This window comes from Camelus dromedarius, chromosome 9 (assembly GCF_036321535.1).
Source record: "Camelus dromedarius isolate mCamDro1 chromosome 9, mCamDro1.pat, whole genome shotgun sequence".
Classification (NCBI taxonomy): domain Eukaryota; kingdom Metazoa; phylum Chordata; class Mammalia; order Artiodactyla; family Camelidae; genus Camelus; species Camelus dromedarius.
The window spans coordinates 12129300-12137944 of NC_087444.1; the positions used below are offsets into that span (position 1 = coordinate 12129300).

Consider the following 8645-nt stretch of genomic DNA (forward strand, 5'->3'; position numbering starts at 1 on the left):
TCTTGTTTTAAACCCACACATGAAGCCTAGAGTTGTTGCAATATTCATGCCACCATGACAGAAAGGAAAAGAGAAACAGAGGTTCTGAGACCAATATTCTTGAACTCTGGGTTTTTTTTTTTTTTCAGATTTTAAAAAGTTGAGATATAATTGACATATGACATTATTTTAGTTTCAGACGTACAGCATAATCATTTGACATTTTTATATATTGTGAAATGATCACTACAGTAAGTCTAGTTAACATCTGTCGCCATGCATAGATACAAATTTTAGCTCTTAAACTAATGTCACAAGCTACCTACTTCCTTATTTTGTTTCATATGTAAGAAATATTGACTCCTGTTTGCTTAAGGCAGTGTTAAGTTAGGATTGATTCTTATTGATAACAATATTGCTGTGGACAGCTAAATGTATTAACTTGTGCAGTACTTTTTAAATTCATTTTGTTTGTTTATTTCAGATTGGCTATTTCAATGAACATATTTTCTTTTGTTTGCATTATTGTTATGCTTAGATGTAGGCTATTCATGAAAAGTAGAAAAAGCTGTGATTTCCTAATAAAATTTATAACATGAAAGCAGCAATCAGGTTAATTCAGGTCAGGAGAACGTATTACCAGGTTAATTCAACATGCGATCAGAAATTTCTAAACTAATTAGATAAACTTGCATTTTTCTTAGCTAACATAGATTTAGCTGCATCTCATGCATACAGAGAGAACACTTGGACATGCTAAAAGAAGGATCCTTAAAACAGAGCGATGAGTTTTCATAGATGTGCAATTAAAATTACGTATATGTTAATACATATTCTGTTCCCTACTTACTTTTCTTTTTACTTCATAATGATAATAATAAGCCTAAATCTGCCTGTTAAAACTTCATTTCACAGAAAGTTTATGAAACTAAGTTTCTTAAAGAAATGAAAAAAAAATACACATCATAATAATCATAATAATGATAGCTGAAATTTATTGAGTGCTTATTATGTTCTGGATATCGGAGCATGTGATTTATACCTAAGTCAATTACAAATTTATGAATTCAGTACTAATATTATTCCAGTTTTACAGAGGAGAAAACTGAGGCACAAAGAGATTCAAGTAACTTGCTCAAGGTCGCAGTAGTAAATCCTAGAATTCAGTTTTAACTGAGGCAATCCAGCTGCAGAGCCTGTTTGCTTATCTTCTCATTTCAAAGCATCTCATTTCGTCTTTATTTAGAGACCGGATATTTGTGGGTAGAGGAATTACTCCAATTCATAGTCCTCACTCAGTCTTGAAGGAGGGGTTTTCTGGGATATTTTGAAAACAGAAAGATAGTTTGTTGTTAAAAAGAACTTTAATTTTCAGGTGAACTAGTGGAATCAGTAAATGACCTTCTCTGTTATTGTACAGAAAAGTCTGGGGTAGTTGCAAACAATAAACAGATTGGTTTGTTGGAGTTTATCTCTCAAACTAAAATGTGTGGTCAGTTTCTTTGTGACTTCCTAAGGACACAGTTAACTGGAAACTAATCCTTTTCTCCCTCTTTTCTTCCTCCCTCCTTCCTTCCTTTCTCCCTTCTTCCTTCTTACTCTCTTTCTTCCTTCCTTCCGCTAAACAAGATTCTCAAAATTTGAAAATAAATTTTATAAATATTATACAATTTTATTATTTTTTAGAGAAGAGGAAAAGAGAATCAACTTGTCCTAAAAATGTCAGATCTGCTAATATTTTACATATATTGAAAGGAACAAGTACTCTTTGTATTCTGATCCCATAGGAAAATTGAAGGGAAAAAAAAAGCCTTATTACTTACATTTTATTTGAAATGCTCAACTTGGATTGCTTCCTGGAAGAAGAAAAATTAATGAAATCTTTTGGAGTGAGAAAAATAGGTAGTCTCAAAAGTCAAATAGTAAAATTGAGAACCCATAAATAATCTCACTATTGGGTATTAATAATAAATATTTAGCTTTTGAATATAGGCTAGATTTAAGAAAAGAGGGTGTAATAAAATTGTTGGTGGCCTAATATCTTGCAAGTATTTTGTCACTTACAGGACTGCATTCTTTAAGAATATCTAACACAAAAAAATCTCTCAAGTGAATTTATTGACTAAAACCAGTTCCACAGAACCAATTAGTATCTTACATAGGCTGCCCTGCAAGGCTTATGAGGCCATCCATCACCTGTCCATTTAACTATTTAGCATTTGTTCAAGCAATTTGTCACCATGTCAGAATGCTAGCATTTCAGAATGGGAGTTTTTGGTTGAAAGAAATCTAACTCAGATACTCCAGATATTTCTCCTTTAATAAGACTTACAGAAGATTTATGTTTCTATTATATTTAACCTTAAACATCTTGTCTAGAGGGTGAGGTTAATTCTTTGTACTGCAAATATTTCAAATTTAAATCAGTTGTTTTATGTGAATTTTAAAATATCATGCAAAATGTAATTATTTTATATTTTAACAATAATTCAAAGTGCTAACATTGTCAAGTACCTTACTTCACGGGTTCAGTGATTACATTTTATTACTTTTCCAATTCAGTCATTTGCTTTTTTATTCATTTCTCATACCTTTGTTAATTTCACACCACTGAATGAGTTATTTACCACTGAGTGAAAGAGAAAATATCTGCATTCTCATAACATCATGCATCTGAGGTAAATTTGGAATTCTAGAAATATTTAATGGTGGAAGGATTACTGCAACATTTCAATTAAATTACATATAATTTAGAATCAAGTCTGTACCCATTTCAAGCACAGGGTATTAATTATAAAGCAGCTTGGCTGTTGATTACAGATCATAGTCAACTGCTTAATGTTTCTCTCATAAAATGCCAAACGAATACTACAATAGTATAATTTGAAACATGCTGGCCATTTAATGTAGAGCAAAATGACCAGAATCACAGAGTAGAGGGCTATAGCAAAAATATAATTTATAAAATGGGTCTATGTAATGGAATAATTGTAGAAAAATTAAAGTTCTACATATTGTTTCAAAAAAAGCCATTTTACTACCTTAGGCATGCCAATCAAATGAAAATTATTCAGGTGTCTAACCTTTAGATTTGATTCAAAAATAGGATACCTCTTATACTGGTGAAAATAGATATGCAGATGGCCTCGTTCCCAACTACCCTGTGAGTTCACCTGATTAAGATTTCCAATGTGAAAGAGGCAGGCCTGATGCTGGGGACTTAAATGCCATCTCCTCATCTGAATGCTGTTAAGCAGTTCCCATGGCATTTCTCACAGACTTTCAATGTGTGCTTGTCACTAAACTCAATCCCAGAGATGAAATAGAAAATGTAAAGTCCTGAAGGAGGAGAGTTGAGTAAAAAGCTTTCCTGAAGTCCTCAGAGTGCTGTGCTTCTGTCTGTCACCAAGGCTTCAATCAGCAGTGTCATCCCTCTCACCCTGTACAGCTGAGAGCTTGGCATGGATGGGTGTGAGGTTGGAGTAGGGAATGCACAGTAAAAATGGATATCTGTAGGTGTGCACACATGTATCCATATGAGTGTTCACAACTAATATCCACGTTTAAGACATTGCAAATTCCATCATCCATATCTATTCCTGGAAGTGTATATTGTTACCTAGAAAATATATTTAACTAGTAAAGCAGCCTTTATTTTTTAATTTGTTTTAATGGTGGTACTGGGGATTGAACCCAGGACCTCATGCATACTAGGCATGCACTCTACCACTGAGCTATACCCACCTCCAGTAAAGTGGCCTTTAAAGGGCAGGGAAAAAGATAAAAAAAATTTCAAAAATAATTGGTTCAATATTATATTGTATCATATTATGTTATTATATTATAAATTATATTACATATACTATATTATTTATATTATATTATATATTATATTCACACACATACACATATATAACATATACGTAACACATAACATATACATTTATTACCTTTCCACAGTGTTCCTGCAAATTCTTACTTTCAAAATAAGGCTAGGAAAGAAATAATATTACAGAGATATTTTTCCAATGGTATCTAAAATAATAATAACATCAAGATATTTTCTTAAGGATTTGTCAAATACAAAATAAGATACCTGGAAAAATTATGTAGCTCAGGATTTATTATAGAAGACTATCAGAGGTTATAACTTATCAGAGGCTATAAAGTAAACTTCCAGAGTTGGGCAGAAATATAACTCTCAGGTAAAAAACAATGCTTAAGAAATTCTTGAGAAATTACCTCCCTGTGAGTAAAAGGGATAGAGAGAAGAGATGGAAACAAAAGAGTGAGAAATGACTGAGCTAATAATGAACTGAAATAAAATAAATTGAAATGTTTTGGGCACAACTATGGAAACTCCAGGATGGGGAGGACATATTGTGCTGATGACTAAAAAACGTAAGGACTTCTTTTTTTTCAGATTTTGTTTTTGCTATTGTTTTTGTCCCAGAAAAAATTAATTCCCGGTGTGTAATACAGGATAATACAGTACAGGATACTCTGGTTCGATCATGAGTTCCCCAAGTGAGAAGAAGTATTAGGATTTAACAGAGGGAGATGATCATATACAAATGTTTTTACTTCTTAATCTGCTTTTGCAAAGGGATTGGAAAATGTATTGTTTCCTTACACGTTTCCAAGTTCACAAACATAGCAGCTACACAGAGGTTACCTCTGGTGGAGAGGGCTCCTTTTGTTCATTAAATAAAATAATAATAATTGCTATTAACTACACTCCAGACACGCTTCTTTATAAATCAAAGCTCATTCAATCCTTTCACCATCTCTAAGAGCAAAGGGGTTTATAAATTAGGACACCAAAGTATCACAGTGGTGGATACTTTCAGCCCATAAAGGGTTCTAATTGCCATTCTCTTAAGCATTAAACTCCTCTTAATTGCCTACACTATTTATAAACGTAAAAAAAAAGAATCTACCGTTTATTGAGTTCATTTATTTTTACATGGTAGTAACTTTACATATATATATGATCTCATTTAAACTTCTAAAAATCCTATAAGGTGATGATTATTGTCCTAATAACTTACCAGAGGTTATAGCACTAGTAAGTGACAAAGAAAATATTCAAACCCAAGCATGTCTGGCCTCAAAGTGCATATTTGATTGCCCTTTCAACCAGTGAACAGGATACTATTGCCTGTACAAGCCTCTGTTTCAGTTTTAATTTCAACCTCACTTTCTCTAGTACCTTAAAGCTGTGTGTAGGACCATAAATTAAGATGATGGATACCCAAATTTTCCTTATGGTGATAGGAGTTCTTCAGCTATACAGGCACACATCTTTCTCAAATGCAAATATGATTTATACTATGCATCTTAAAGTATTCTTTTGGAAATTATGTTAAAACTTGGAAAAGAGTAGGTATAGCGTAAATGTAGATTTTCTTTCTTCTCATGAAAAACAACTTGAAGTGGCCATCTTAAATCTTCTTTAAAAATTTTTAAGGAAGAAGAAAGAATTTTTTTTCACGAACTGTATGCCATGCAAGACTTAATAATGACTATATAGGCATAAATATAAAGTTATTACTCTAGATATGTCAGTGGTATTATTTTAAGGAAACCTGAATGAGCGCACTCCTTGAGGGCTTGAGTTCTTGCCGATTGAGCATGATTTGTTGGGGAACAATAATAGTGTCTGGCACAGAGTATGTACTTGAACTGAATATGTGCTGGAAAGGAGGGCTCAGCATGGGTGTGGATGAAACACATAGGAACATTAGAACAACATCTTTTACTAAGTATACCAATCAAAAGAATTCTGGAAACTCCACTTATCCATGGGACATTTTTTAACGTTTGCTGCATGGGGCAGAGTGAGAGTGGTGCAGAGATGTGAGAAGGAAAACATTCAAATCTAGTGTTCTAATCTCTTAAGTAGTTATCATTACACTGTAGTCTAGAACTCTGGTGTTTGTTCACACTACCATACTGTAGTAGACCATCACCACTAATTCCATGGTAGGAGCTATAGAGAATAATTTGCACGGAAGACTCTCAAAATTCTATTTGGAAAGGAATCAGGAAAGCAAGTACTGGATATGATCTAAACAGATACAGAGAAAATTGTGTGTGTGTGTGTGTGTGTGTGACATATATATGTGAGCTTTAAATATCAGTGTTTTCCCCTCCCCCTATAATCCAACATTTGACTTAAGCCAGAGCTAACATTGTCAAATGAGCAAACATTCATGGATAAATGCCTCACATCTGGCAAAGTGAAGTTAGCTGACATTTAGTTTGTACAAAGGAGCAGGGATTAAATCAGACAGAATCTCATAGGATCTAATATTGGTATATTTTTCTGTTTTTCCATTATTTTTAAAGAAAAGTAGGACAATTCATTATCAACTAGGAGGTTAAAAGGGGAAACCATATATTATTTATCTACTTAACTTAGTTTTCTTATTATGTCAATGGAAACATACTTTAAAAAATGGAAAGCACAGACATAAATCGTAGATAATTTGGAAAATTTAGGAACATGTAAACAAGAAGGAAAAATTGCTCATAACTCCCTAATTCAGGGAGGAACACTCTTAAAATTTTGATCTTTTTCTCCAGAGTATTTTCTTTTATATGTGTGGGTAGAGAGGTGATAGATGTTTTGAAAGAAAGAAAAATAGACCTAGATAGGGATAGACTGATTGATGGATACGTGCATATAAACATTATTTTTTACAAAACTAAAATCAAACTATATAAACTCTTTGTGACATGCATTTGATTGCAAATATATTCTGAATATTTTCCAATATTATTTCATAGTTTTTAAACATTTTAAATTATTGCATAGTATTCCATTATAATTTTCTTATAATAATAAGATGCCATAAAAGAATATTAAAAAACTTACAAGCAAACTTTTGAAAGATTTCTTTGAGTATATCTTGAAGCATGAAATTTTACTCTAGAAGTGCGTGTTGTGTTAGAGAAATGTGTCAGTTATCTAGACAGGATATGTTGGAGAGCTAAACCAGTGTTATGAATGCAAAGATGGCGAAAACTGAAAGGTTAAGAAGAAGAGTGATGTAGATGGTGATGTTTCATTGCGATTGGGAAGATGGTCACAAAGTGAGGGTGGGGAGTCAGCATGTAATGATCACTTCAGTTAGAGCAAAATTAAAATCAGAGAAAAAAAGAGACAATATTGATAAAAAGATGGTGAAATCAAGAAGAATGTAATATATTGGATAAAGAAGTTGAAGATAGAAGGAAGTCAAATGAGAAGACGAGAGTAAAGGGCCTAGAAAATGATGATTCATATGATGTCAAGGACATATAAGAATAAGTTAAAAAACAATACTAGGAGAGATCAGAGGTTATATATAGCCAAGGAGTGAATTTTGGGTGCACATAATAGAATGTACATGGTATACAAGGAAGTTATAAAGCATGATAATACAATGAACCCTAATAATTCCAAAATCCAACCAAAGAATTAGAACATCACCAGAATTATTGAATAAACTCATGTTTTTGTTTCTTATCCCATCCTCATACCCGCTGAATATTTTCTGAATTTTTTACTTTATTATTTTCTTGCTTTTAAAAATACGTATTCATACCAAGTGTTTCTTCTTTTTCTACTTGGCATCCATTTTAATCCTTCAACCACACAGCTTTATGCTTTTGACTAGTGTAAGGTAATATCCACTATAGTTGGAGACACTTTATCTCTGCAAAAAGTAGTCTTTTCAATTCCAGGTCCAAGCAGTATGCATTCTTCTTTGTCAGTTATGTGTGTGGCTTCTAGTGATTTTCTGGGGATCTATGAAAGTAAAGTTAAGCCTCACTAGAAATCCTCATTCTAAATGGGGAGGGAAGAGGAATATTTAACTAAACATACGCACAAACAGATAGATAAAATTTTTGTTTGATGTATATACATGACAGAAATGTGCACTGATAATGCAGCCTACATTTTGCAAATAATCAAAAGGCTGTCTTTGATATATCACTTCTTTTCTTTTGCACCTACACCATTTTCCATTGCCCACAGCTAACTTCTCAGCAGGTTAGGATTCTCTACTTGATGGAGTGATTTAAATCATTTTCAAAAGAGTCTGAGTCCTTTTGATTTTATATTTATTGGATTACCGTATTTTTCTGTTGGCATCTACCATTTATCATAGAAATACCAAGGAGGGCCCAGTAAAGCATTTAGTTTTCCCTGCCTCCACTGAGTACCAGAAGACTTATTTCCACCTGGTATTTGGAATCAGTCACCCTGTTCTGTCTGTGGGTTCAAAGGCAAAAGAAGCCTGTTGGCAGTCTCAACTAAAAATTATCAGACCAATGCTATATCCTATTTTGAAAGTTTTTCTCCATTAAGACCTAAGAATCCAAGACAAAAAGAGGCCAAGGTTGTGGGAATAGAAAACAAAAGTTTTGCAAGCTAATAGTTAGTTACATGATACAGTAAAAGAGATCACTTGCACTCCACTCGTCAGGACTCAGACCTGTGTATTCTGCTCCAGAAGAAATAACACTGTAATTGTCATTGTTTCAGAGCGTGTGCCGTATTGTATAGGACAGTACCCCAGCTTCCCTGGATATTTTTCTTTCAGTAGGTGCCATAACTAAATCTTCAATAAACGATTCCACAATTATATCAGGCTAGCTGATGGTAAATTGATAGG

General features: G+C 33.1%; 1 non-coding gene across 1 annotated transcript; it reads right to left on the reverse strand.

Moving 5' to 3' along the window:
• Positions 1-3651: 3651 nt before the first annotated feature.
• TRNAT-AGU (transfer RNA threonine (anticodon AGU)) lies at positions 3652-3724 on the reverse strand. Its single transcript has one exon. It is a non-coding gene; the product is annotated as a tRNA-Thr (tRNA).
• Positions 3725-8645: the final 4921 nt, after the last annotated feature.